We start from the raw sequence: 13745 nt of genomic DNA on the forward strand, positions 1-13745 counted from the left end.
AGTATCAAGTTGGTGACAAAGTATTCTTGAAAGCATCACCATGGAAGAAGGTTTTAAGATTCGGTAGAAAGGGCAAGTTGAGTCCTCGTTTTATAGGACCGTATAAGATTACCGAAAGGATAGGGCCTATTGCTTATCGATTGGCTGTGATGGCTGAATTAGAAAATATTCACGATGTGTTTCATGTGTCTATGTTACGCCGGTATAGATCCAACCTTTCACATGTGATTGTACTGACTGAAGCTGAAATCAGACTGGACATGGCTTACGGTGAGAAACCTGTTAAGATCTTATATCGGGAAGTCAAACAATTGATAAACAAAAGTGTTGCTCTTGTGAAAGTTTTGCCGCAAAGACATGGGGTTGAAGAGGCTACATGGAAGCCCGAGGAAGCTATGAGGAAACAATACCCAAACCTTTTTACCGGTAAGATTTTCAGGAACGAAAATCCCTAAAGGGTGGAGAGTTGTAACATCCCAAATTAGGGCCTAGTCAGAACAGTGGTTTTGAGACCACAAATTTGAGATAGAAATAACTATTTTATGATTATTATGAGGTTTATGTTATGAATGCATGCTTGTGTAAAAGTTTCATAAAGAAATTTTATGCATAAAATGTCTAATTGCATTTTCGGGACCAAATTGAATGAGGCGCAAAACTTGCATTCTAGAACCTTTAAGCATGAAATTGCATTACATTATGAATTAAAAGGTCCTAATTAGCAATTTGACCAATTTCTAAAATTTTGAACAAAAATAGACATGCATAAAAAAATTTGGAAAGAGAAACCCTAAGGGTAGTTGGTCATTAGGTAATTAAAAGAATAAAAAGGGAAAATCAAACCAAAAATGTGTCCATCTTCCTCCTTTCCTGTCGAAAATCAGAAAACACCATAGCTAGGGTTTTCTTCAACATTTCCAAGCTCAATAGTAAGTGTTCCTAGCCCCATTAATGTTCTTTGTATTTTTGAAGTCCTGTAACAGAATCTACCCAATTCTAGCTATATTTTGAGGTAGGGTTCATGTATGAAAATTGACCCATGCATGACATGCTTGTATTTTGGTGATTTATGGAGGAATATGAATGTTTGATGCATGGTGAACATATTTTATTAGGTGATTTTTAGTGAAAACACCTAAACAAGGGACTTGTTTGTAAAAGTGTAAGAGTGAGAAGTAATAATGTGAAATAAAAGAAAATATGGGCTGATATGAGCATAAAAGAGGTTCGGCCAAGCTTGGTTAATCAAGAAAATACATGCATTTCATTTTACGAGCCTAGGGCTAAATCATAAATATGTGAAAGTTTAGGTGTCAAAATGTAAATTTGCAAAAAAATATGATTTATGGACCCATTTCAACAATGTGAATAATAAATAAGTTAAATTTGGCATTATAGATCAAGAAAAACTTGAATCGAGACTTGATCGAGGAAAGAATAAAGTATACGACGACTAGGCTCGATTATCATCGTTTTGTACTGAGGTAAGTACATATGCAAATAATGTGGCATTGTAGTATGTTTTAATGCTTTAATATATTGTAATTAATGTTTTATTGTAATTATGAGTTATATGCTTGCTGATTGTTATGAAAGTATGAATATTATTATGGTCGTTATCCACGACGTTACAAGCAAGTATGATGGAGATACTATATGCAAGAGAGCAAAAACCCCGTTTGAACCTTAGGAATAGTTTAAGATACAAGTGACATGTCACTAGGAACTAAGAAGTTCGAACTTGTTGAGTGGTTTAGGTTCGTGAGGTATGTAGCATCCGAGCTCGTTGAGAGGTCCGAGTTCATTATGGATGCGAGCATCCGAGCTCATTGAGTGGTCCAAGTTCATGATGTATGTGATTCATGTAACATCTGAGCTCGTTGAGAGGTCTGAGTTCATTATGGATGTGTTACATGTTATGTGGTAGCTTCGGCTATGTTTCTATATGTGGCACTTATGTGCAAGGTTTCTACGTATCCAATAGTATTCCGAGTGTTCAATGGGTAATGTAACGATTGTAATGAAAGTCTCGAGGAGGGCATATGAAAGAGGTATGGTTATTGATACTCTATGATGAGTACAGGTACGTACGCTAAACCTATAAGTAATGCTTTGATAAAGATCAATTTAAGAGGGGCAAGTATGTATATGCATATGATGAATAAGCAAAGAGGTTTGAATGAAGAAAAATCATTATGTATATGTTATCATGTTTTTGCATGTTAATTGTTTACCATTATTGCATATTATTTGTATGTGGACTTACTAAGCTTTAATGCTTACTTCCTTCTCTTTTATATTCTTTGTAGTTCTGCCAAGCTAGCTCGAGGATTGGAAGCTGTCAGAGTATTCGATCACACTATCAAAAGACTACTGGGTATAGTGAAATTATTATTTTGAGTATGGTATGTATAGGAACTTGGTCATATTGTGATATATGTCATGTTATTTTCCCAATTTGTGAAGGCCTATGATGATGATGATTATTTTGTAATGGCCATGTGATATGACTCATATTTGATCATTTGGGTTGTTATCTAGTTATCCATGCATGCATGTGCTAGTGTATTGATGGTAGGGTATGTAGTTGCTTGGTGAATGCATGATAATGATGTGGTATGCTGTTGATTGATGAATATATGGTAAAGCGTAGATTAAGTGTTAACGGTTAAAGGATGACCTAATGACTTAAAATGACTATGTACATGATTACACAATTTGAGGGTATGGTAACAAGTCTAATAATGCATTAAATGGGTGTGGAATGCCTCTAAATGGTGTAACAAATGAGGTTGCAATAAGATGACATTATGAAGATGTGGAAGTGCCATGGTGTGGAATGTTATAGTGTATAAATATGTCATGTTGTATGTTGTAAAGTGTGTTTGAATGTATGAGTGATTGAGGGTGACCACCAGCTTGGAAAATACCCTCCAAAAAGGTCCATACGTGTAGACACACGGGCATGTGTCTAGGTCGTGTGTGACACATGGCCAGCCCCTTGGCCATGTTGCTCAGTCGTGTGTCCCCTGCACTAAAAATTTCTAGGACAGTTTGCATGGTAGTAAACACACAGGTAGAGACGCGCCGTGTGTCTCAATCGTGTGAAGGACACGGCTTAGAACATGGGCATGTGCCATGGCCGTATAACACCCCGTACCCGAGACCGTTGCCGGAGTCGAACGCGAGGTGCTAACAGACTTAATTACTTTGTTTTCACAGTCCATTTAAAAAAAAAATTCCAGACAGGCTGGCTAACAGCGTCACTGTCGCCTTAAAAATCATATCTCGAGTTCCAAAACTCGAAAACTGATTCTGTACATTTTACCTGAAATTAGACTCATATATCCATCTGTGGATTTATTTCTAGAATTTTTGGTCGGGCCAATTGGTACAGTTTATTAGTTAAAGTCTCCCCTGATTCTGGGTTCAACTACTCTGACCTTCACGTATTACGACTTTAATATCTCCGTGTAAAGAGCTTCCATACTCATGCCGTTTGTTTCTAATGAAACTAGACTCAAAGGGGAATCTATAAATATAAGGCATGACTTCTAATTATCACTGGATAATTTATGGTGAATTTTCAAAGTCGAAACAGGAGATCCAGAAACCGTTCTGGCCCTGTTTCACGAGAACTTTAATATCTCTTACTATACTGTTCATATGATTGTTTCGTTACTTTCATATGAAAATAGATTCATCAAGGTTCGATTACATAATTTATTCACTATTTAATTCCATTCCTACAAATTTTAGTGATTTTTCAAATCCACACCACTGCTGCTGTCAGCATCTATTTTCAAGGTAAACTTTACCTATTTCGTGGTTACCATGGACCAACTAGAGTTTTGCCATACATAGGTCCACATATGATCATATTTAGCCATTCCAATGGCTGATCATTTGCCCAACACTTCCATTCCAGTCCATAGTCACATCATGAAACCATATATATATACATAAACACAAATGGTCTAATGCCATACTCCACTTCTACGAGCCATTTTCGCATGGCTGTACACACATACATCACAAAAAGTACTTGAAAAAAACAACAAAGGGTAGTCCTATACATGCCATATCCAGAGTTCAACTAAAAGAGTACCAAAAGGGATTTGATAGTGTGGATGACTTCGACTTCGATGATCCCGAATCCGATAGCTAACGAACAAAATCTATAAAATAGAGAGCCAAAGCAACGGGGTAAGCATTTTAAAGCTTAGTAAGTTTCAAGTAATGAAATCGGCTTTGACTAAAGTATTACATTCACATAGCTAAATGAATCACTTTATTAATACACATTCTCATAATCATACTTACTTCGCACTTCATCAACATATACACACACAAGGTATCAACCTATCTAAAAGCTGAAAGTTCGTTAGTCGATTGAACGAATACTATTTAAAATGAATCGACTTTTCCGATGCACATGCAAACATACCTTATCGTTTGGGTTTTTCGAGCGTATTAATTGAATTTATTACAGCACAAAACGCTCACCTTCAAACCCAAGTTTCTTCTGAATATAACCACTAGCACAATTGCCTTCGGGTCTTAACCCGGGTATAGCAACTTGCACAAATGCCTTCGGGTCTTAGCCCGGATATATCAACTCGCACAAATGCCTCCGGGTCTTAGCCTGGATAAAATCACTAGCATAAATGCCTTCGGGACTTAGCCCGGATAAAATCACTAGCATAAATGCCTTCGGGACTTAGCCCGGATATCATTCAAATGCTCATGCACACATATATCAATAATCATGACACATCCATATTTCATTTTCGTTACTAAGGCTCAAACACAAAACATTTATTAAACCTTTCCAATTTCGGCTCAATAGCCACACACAAAGAGCATGATTTCAATTGGCTTTATAACATAGTCTCTATGCACATTCGGCTATCCGTCATAGTATGACTAATCATTTCAATATAATTCAAGTAGGGTCATTACTCGAAGAATTACCTCGGATGTTGTCGAACGGTTTCGACGGCTATTCGATCACTTTTTCCTTCCCCTTATCCAACTTTGGTCCTCTAAGCTCTTAGCTTAATTCAAACAGATAGAGCTTATTTAATAATTTATCAATTTAACTATTCGATTAAATACATTCATATTACACAATTAGGTGCGAATAATTTTATTGACTAGTTATTCAAGCATTATACATGTGCTCTACTCATGCACCACCGAATAATAGGACTAGCTTAATACCTTGCATTTTCGAATTCATATACATCATTTAGTTCCTCATAACATACATTTTGTCCCTAACCAACACAAGAGCCCAAAGCATCACTTACAATGCCGAATTCCAATTAAGTCTACCATCATAGCATTATCATATTTATGCACTTGGTAAGTTGCGTTTGAACACATTCGGCACTAGGCGTCCAAACCAATGTTCCTCGAACACTAAACATAACCAACTCAAAACTCCTTAACAACAAGCATTTAATAACAATGTACTTAACCAATTCCTTAAACATGGATTCGGCAATTACACCAAGACCATCTTACCTCGTTTCTCATCTTGCTAACAAAAACATAGTAAAGCAAATCTTCATACACAATGGTTACCGATTCATCCATTCACTAGGGACATGACCTAATGTTCAATAACAACCCCTCCTTTACCAAGTACACATTCGGCCTTGGTACATAATAAGGTAGCCGATTTCTTTCCCTTTAGCACCCATTGCTCACATATGATTATTTGTATAGTTCAAACACTCATCTATCTTTGCTCATCTAAATTTAACATGGAACAACAAAATTCACCATTGTCAAATACCATAGCCGAAAGCCCTTGTCCATAACACAAATCAAAATTTCTACATGGGTTACAAAAGTAGTTTGATATCTTACTCAAGATTAACCAAAATTTCATGAACTAATATAAACTTCTTACCTTGCTATTAGCCTAGGATGACCGAATGCCTCCCTCCCTACTTCCTCTTCACAATCGGCCAAGAAGAACAAAATGAGAAAGACTTTTTGTTCTTTTTTTTTTCGGTCATGCATGAGAATGATGAACACATTTTTTTTCTTTGTTTTCTTCCTTCAATTTCTTATTAGTTTATTGCCCATGCTTCTTATTTTATTTTTCCATTAACACAACATGTTTCATGACATGTTTTGCCCATCATCCCTTGTTATGGCCGGCCACTAGTACTTAAATAGGGGGAAATTGACATGCAAGTCCACCCCTTTGATTACATGCACTATTAGGCCACTTGCATTTGCCTAGCACATTTCTAAATTTTCTCACATAAGTCCTATCAACTAAATTCACATGCAATTAACTAAATCGAAGCTTAAAACTTTCACACATTTATATTCACATATTTTAGGCAATAATTATCACATTCAAATAATTTGGTGACTCGGTCTAGCGGTCCCGAGACCGCTTTCCGACTAGGGTCACTTTAGGGCTGTCACAGGCCGTGTGCCCCTAAATGAGTGATGACGTCATAAACAAAATGTCCAGGTTTTTGGACACTGGCGAGGAGACGGGCGTGTAAGGGACAAGGTCCAAGGTCACGAGCGTATGCTTGGCTGTGTGAAATACCCTATAGGTTCGAAATGAAAAATAATTTTTGAAAATCCCACACGGGTAAGGACACGGGCGTGTGCATTGCCTCCACACGGGCGTGTGAGGTTTAACCCTAGAAATTTTCTTAGAGTTCTCTTAAGTTCTCGGATTAGTTCTGGATTGTTTTTAATGTATGTTCTGGACTCTTAAGTCCATAATAAGGACAATATGATTTTGTTGGATTTGTTTTAATTTGGAATGAAATTTGATGACCCCATGTGTTTTGAAAATTCCCTATCTATGTACGGTAATGCCTTACACCTTGTCCCGATCTTGGGTACGGGTAAGGGGTGTTACAAATGCCTCGACAAAACCATACTCAATCTACTACTCAGAAGAGCTCTAAGATGGTTTGCTTCTTTCGAGAACAAGACCTCAAGATACCTTGCCTTAAGCGATATATGTCTATAAGCTTTTAGCACGGTACCCTACACTACTTTCTTTTCTTTCCGTATGAATGCTACTCTATGTCAAAAGGTTGCTACAAGTATTCAGTCGAACCCTTACTCATATCATTCAATTTCAATCTCATTAACCTAACCATGTTAGATTTAGATTAATTTAATGAACATGTTGTACATCCATCTATGTCTAGAGTTTGCAAATATGTAATTTTGTAAAAAATATGCATTGAATGAAATAGTATAATAAAGTAGATCTATGCTTCAATCATTAAAGAAAATAAGAGTTCCATCAAGTAATCTAAAACCTATGAGATTTAGCTCATGGGTTGACAATTAAAATTCATATCCAAAGTATCATTCAACATCGTTTTCATCAAATCAATTTACGAAAAGTAATCAAGAAATAATGGAAGAAATTCGGGAAGATAGCTTCCACTTATCCAACCCACACTCTAGCGTTGTAGCGTTCTGCGGGGGCTGAGAGTTTAACAACCCATTTTTAGTCAAATCAGAACAGTGGTTTCAGAACCACAAATCCGAGGTCAAAGTATTTATTTTATTATTATTTTAATGTTTATAGCATGAATATATGATTTTGTGAAATTTTCATTAAGAAATTTTAGCATTTAATTGCTCAATTTGATTAAAAGGACTAAATCGCGTAAAATGTAAATGTGTTGTTCTATTAGTTAAAGGTATCAAATGCCTATGAAATTGAAATGTGGAAGTCCTTATGTGGGAAATATACCATTTTAATTATGAGTGGACTTTTATGGACATCTTTTAAGTGAATTTCAATGTTTTAGTGAAAGGTTAAATTGGTAATTTATGTTTTAAGTTAAATTAAAAATAAGTAAAATAAACGTATCATCTTCTTCAATTGTTTCTTCAAGCAAATTTGAAGAACAAAATACTCCATTTTAGGGCTCACACATTCGACACTTTTCTTGGCTAGCATGTAAGTGATTTTGACTCGGTCTTTAGTGATTTTTATGTTTTTTGTGATCGTTGCAACTAGTACTAGCTAGCCCAGGGACTATCTTGCAAAAATGTTAAAGATTTTGAAAGTTACCATTGATGAATATGTAAGAGTTTTGATGTTTTTTGATAGATTATGAATATTTATTATTAATTATGCAAGTTTTTGTAAAGTGATTTTTAGTGAAAATGCAAAATAGGGATTAAATTGAGAAATGTGTAAAGTTAGTGGTTAAAATGTGAAATAAATGAAAAATATAGGCTGTTAGGGTTATAATAGTAATTTGGCTAGCAGGGTTTATTGTGAATTTCATTAATTTGTGATTTTATGAAATAAGGACTAAATTGACAAAATATGTGAAATATGTGGGGCAAAAGTGTAAATGTGTTTTAAAGTGTGTTTTGGATTAAATTGAATGAGATGATTAAATAAGTTAATTTTAAATATATTTAGATCAAGAAAGGAGAAAGACAAACTTGGATCGGGGAAAAGATAAAGTACTCAATTAATCGACAATTTCATCATTTTTGAATCGAGGTAAGTTCATAAGTTATAATTTCATTTTAAATGTATTCTATATGCTTTGATATAGCATAAATTGTGATTATGTAACTTCGAACAAGTTTGGGAATGATTCGATGATGATTCGACAGTTGGAATCTCGGTTTGGGCCATGATATAGCACTTCGGGTGTGAGATAAACTGATTTGGCTTCGGGCCATGATATCAGTATTTCATATAAGTTACCTTGATTTGGCTTCGGGCCATGGTATAAGTACTTATCGTGTGAAACCCTTGAGTATTCAACTTCTATTCCAAATGGTTCAACAGGTAAATGAAAGATGAGAATGTATATGAGGTTGGTACAAGATGATACAGGTATGTGTATAAACTATTTTAGTGTTGAATCGAAGAAACGAGAATGGAAATATATAGTTTTGTGAATGAGCATTTGAAAGGTTTGATAGTTAAGGAAAGCTACATATTGATGTATTCAAATTATTGATTTATGTTCATATGATTGCATATAGTTTATTTCGTACGAGCTTACTAAGCTTTATAGCTTACATTGTTTATTTTTCCTGTGTTTTATAGTGTTATCAAAGTTAGCTCGTATTCAGGGACCATCGAAGATAGCATCACACTATGAACCTATCTTTTGGTACCTATGAACTTGGTATTTAAAGTATATGACATGTATAGGGATTTTGGTTATGTTTTGGTAATGACTTTGGCCAAATGAATTGGCTTATAAATGTACATGTTTTTGGTTTGTATATATAATCATATGAGTTGGCTTAGAATGCTGAATTTGATGATGCATATAAGTGTGCAAATGATTTTTGTTATGAGTTGGTAAATGACCTATATTGTGTGATTGAAGTTAGATTCATGATGCTTGTTGTGAATAGGTAAATTGAATGTCAATAGGTGATGACTTGTGAATTGGTATGCTATTGAAGTTAGACCAAATAATGCATATTTGAGTTTAGTTATATTGATGTTGAAGTAATTGGTATTTGGTATGTTTGAATGAGTAAAACATGAGTTTATAAGCATGTTGGTTGTTAGTATTGGAAATGGTATGAATTAGCCTTGATTATGGCTAAATGAGATGTTTAATTATGCAATGATTTGGTGCCATTTTGGTTGTGTAGGTATATGCATATTTGGGTGGAAGATTGACTTGGTAAATAGCCTATTTTTATCAACACGGGCAAAGACACGGGCGTGTGTCTCAGCCATGTGTGACACACGATCAAGTACATGGCATGTGTCCCCTGGTGTTAAAATTGAAATCAAGTCAGTATGCTTCACACGGCCCCATACGGCTTCACACACGAGCGTGTGACTTGGTTGTGTGGCAGAAGTAAGTATACCCTATAAGTTTGGCACAGCTTAGCACACAGCCTGGCACACGGGCATGCGTGACCTTTTTAGGGCACAAAGGCTAGCCACACGGGCGCGTGTGTTGGCAGTGTTACCCAAGTTAGTGAGTTACACGAGGTTGGACACAGGCTGGGACATGACCATGTGCTCCCATTTCGAATGTCTACACGGCCTATGACACGGGTGTGTCTGGTGGCCGTGTGAGACACACGGCCTGGCCACATGAGCATGCGTCCCCTGTTTTGAGGAAACAATTTTCTAAGTTTCTTAAACTTTTATAAGTTATCGATTTAGTCCCGAATTACTCCCAAAGCATGTTTAGGGCTTCGTAGGCTTGTATTAGGGACAAATTAATTGAGATTAAATGATGAACGGTTGAATTGAGAAAATGTTTGCTAAACGATTGTTTAATTGTTTTATAAGTTAGGTAATGCTCTGTAACCCTATTCTGGCGTTGAATATGGGTGAGGGTGTTACAGAGAGGGATTGCCTTCGTCTTCCTCTTCCCAACTCTACTCAACAATGATCCTCTCTTTTTCTTAAGGATCTCCCATTTTTTCCCTCTTTTTGTTTCTCTACCATCTTTACGGTTTCCTCATTTGGCTTTTATAATTATTTTCCCTAGGGTAAATCCAATAGCCCATGATGTTCTTCCCTCTTTTTCAGGTAGATATATCTGGAACAAGTTCAACTGGGCCTAAGACCGATACGCTTTTAGTGCTGATTGGACATCTTCTTGGCATTGGTATGACATTCATGTTGAAAAACTGTCCAACCCTTTGCCCTGAAAAACCTTTACTCATTTACTTATTGTTCCTCATCCTGCACTTGCCAATCCACCACCACACGCAACCCTTCGACAAGTAATTAAAAATAACTAGCATTTAAGTACAATCTAAGCTCCTAATATAATGCTAAACAAGAAAATTACTAATGGAATGTCCTAAAATGCAACTAAATGTACCTAAGTACAAGAAATTAGCTATATCTAAAGGCATGAAATATAACTATTTTCACGATTTATTACACTCTCAAACTTGAGTTATTGCTTTCCCTCAAGAAAAATATACATGAATGTAGGAATGCAACAATGTTTGCCTACACACATAACCACCTTGTATTGCCAGTCCATTCAAAGGACAATATATACTTCAGTTCTGTAACACCCCGTACCCGAGACCGTTGCCGAAGTCAGACACGAGGGGTTCACAGACTAAATTCGCTTACTATAGCAGTCCATTTTAAAAATTTCCAGGCAGTTGGCTAACTGCGTCACTGTCACCTTAAAAATCATATCTTGAGTTTCACAACTCGAAAATCAGTTTCGTAATTTTTCCCTGAAACTAGACTCATATTCCCATCTACATATTTTTTTCTAGAATTTTTGGTCGGGCCAATTAGTACAGTTTATTCGTTAAATTCTCCCCTGTTACAGGGTACGACTACACTGACCTTCATGCATTACGATTTGGATATCTCCCTGCACAGAGCTTCAATACTGATTCCGTTTGTTTCTATAGAAACTAGACTCAGAGAGGAATCTATACATATATTACATGACTCCTAATTATCTCTGGTTAATTTATAATGAATTTCCAAAGTCAGAACAGGGAATCCAGAAACCGTTCTGGCCCTGTCTCACGAAAACCTAATTATCTCTTAACATACCACTCATATGACCGTTTCGTTTCTTACATATGAAAGTGGATTCATCAAGGTTCATTTAAATAATTTATTCACTATTTAATTCTATTCCTACTATTTTTAGTGATTTTCCAAATCTACATCACTGCTGCTGTCAGCATCTGTCTTTAAGGTAGACTTTACCTATTTCATAGTTTCCATGATTCAACTAGCCCTTTTAGCATAAATAGCACAAATTATGATAGTGATTAACCATTCCCATGGCCAATCCTTGTTAAGCATATCCACACCTCTCAATAACCATATCCATACCAAATGATTATAACATTATGCTCAAACATATATAAGCCATTTTCGCATGGCTATCCAAAATTATACAAATCCAAAGGGTCCATGACCCACTACAAAAAGGGTAGTCCTATACATGCCATTTTCAGAGTTCAACCAAAAGTGTACCAAAAGGGCTTTGATAGTGTGGGCGACTTCGACTTCAATAATCCCGAGTCCGATAGCTGACGAACCAAAATCTATAAAACAGAGATTCAAAGAACGGAGTAAGCATTTAATGCTTAGTAAGTTTTAAGCAAGACAAAGTGTTCTCAATCACTATTATTGGTCATTCATTTCAACTGTTCGATGAAGTTAATCTAGAGCTTCATCTCGATCTATAATATCATTAAATGCAACACTTGGCTGCCACATATATACTTACGAATAATAATGACCTAGATGGTCAAATATTTCCAAAGCACATTCTCACATTTGGAGTTATAATATTAATCACATTTACCTACCTCTTTGATACTGATAATTCACCTCGAAATCACTCCACCGATGAGTAAGTAATACGTACCTGAACATCTTGAATACATAATACTTATTTGATGGTAACTTAATGCAGATACTCAATATCAAAGTCTTACTTGAATCCTAGCATTTAGCCGTCGGGTCTTTAAAGCTCGGATATAGTACGAGCACGAAGCCTACGGACATTAATCAGGATAATACTCTCGCATAAAGCCTGCGGGGTTTTAATCCGGATATAGTACTGACACAAATGCCCTTCAGGACTTATCACATTTATACACTTTCACATCCATCACGTTGGCCACTCGGCCCTGTCACATATATACACTTTCACATTCATCACATCGGCCATTAGGCCTTATCACATATATACACTTTCACATTCATCACATCGGCCATTAGGCCTTATCACATATATATACACTTTCACATTCATCACATCGGCCATTAGGCCTTATCACATACATACACTTTCACATTCATCACATCGGCCATTAGGCCTTATCACATACATACACTTTCACGTATACACACTGTCTTGGCTGAATCTACATCTATCATTTTCCAATATCACAATTTAGAATTCACGTATGGGTTTAATCAATAGCTTATGAGCAACTAAAACAAGTTTATCAAGGTTTACAACACAATTCAGCACAAGCTGTTTTTCCTGAGCAATAGTCACTAAATTATTTATAACTGGAGCTACAAAACTCCAAATCACTTTCTGTTAATTTTTCCTGAATATAGACTCGTATATCTTCCATCCATAAAATTTCCAGAATTTTAGGTTTGGCCAATCAATACCAGATTTTTCTTAAAGTTTCCCCTGTTTCACTGTTTGACTAATCTGACCACTCTTCACTACGAATCAAATTTCTCATTTTACAGAATTCAAAATGTGTTGTATTTGATTTAATTTTAAACTAGACTCATTAAGGAGTCTAAGCATATAAATTTTATCTTATAACCATTTTTGTACAATTTATAATGATTTTATAAAAACAGAACAGAGGATTACAATGCCATTCTATGCTGTCTCACACAACTTTAAGTATCTCATTATCGGAAATTCCTTTGCTTACACGGTTTCTTTTATAAGAAACTAGACTCATTAAGCTTTAATTTCATGTCTCATTCAGCCTCTAATTCAAATCCATAAATTTATGGTGATTTTCTAAAGTCACGTTACTGCTGCTGTCCTAAGCAGACTATTTCAAATTACCCTTAAATTCCCAAGCTCAAACACTTAAGAACTTACCATTTGAGCCTAGAACATATCATGGCCACATCATATCTTATTAAATCAACTCATCATGTCCTATTATAATTGAATTTACTCAACGTTTAATCACTTAAAACTTACCTCGGAAGTTGCCGAACGATTACGACGGCTCTTCGATCACTTTTTTCCTTT

This window comes from Gossypium hirsutum, chromosome A08 (assembly GCF_007990345.1).
Source record: "Gossypium hirsutum isolate 1008001.06 chromosome A08, Gossypium_hirsutum_v2.1, whole genome shotgun sequence".
Lineage (NCBI taxonomy): Eukaryota > Viridiplantae > Streptophyta > Magnoliopsida > Malvales > Malvaceae > Gossypium > Gossypium hirsutum.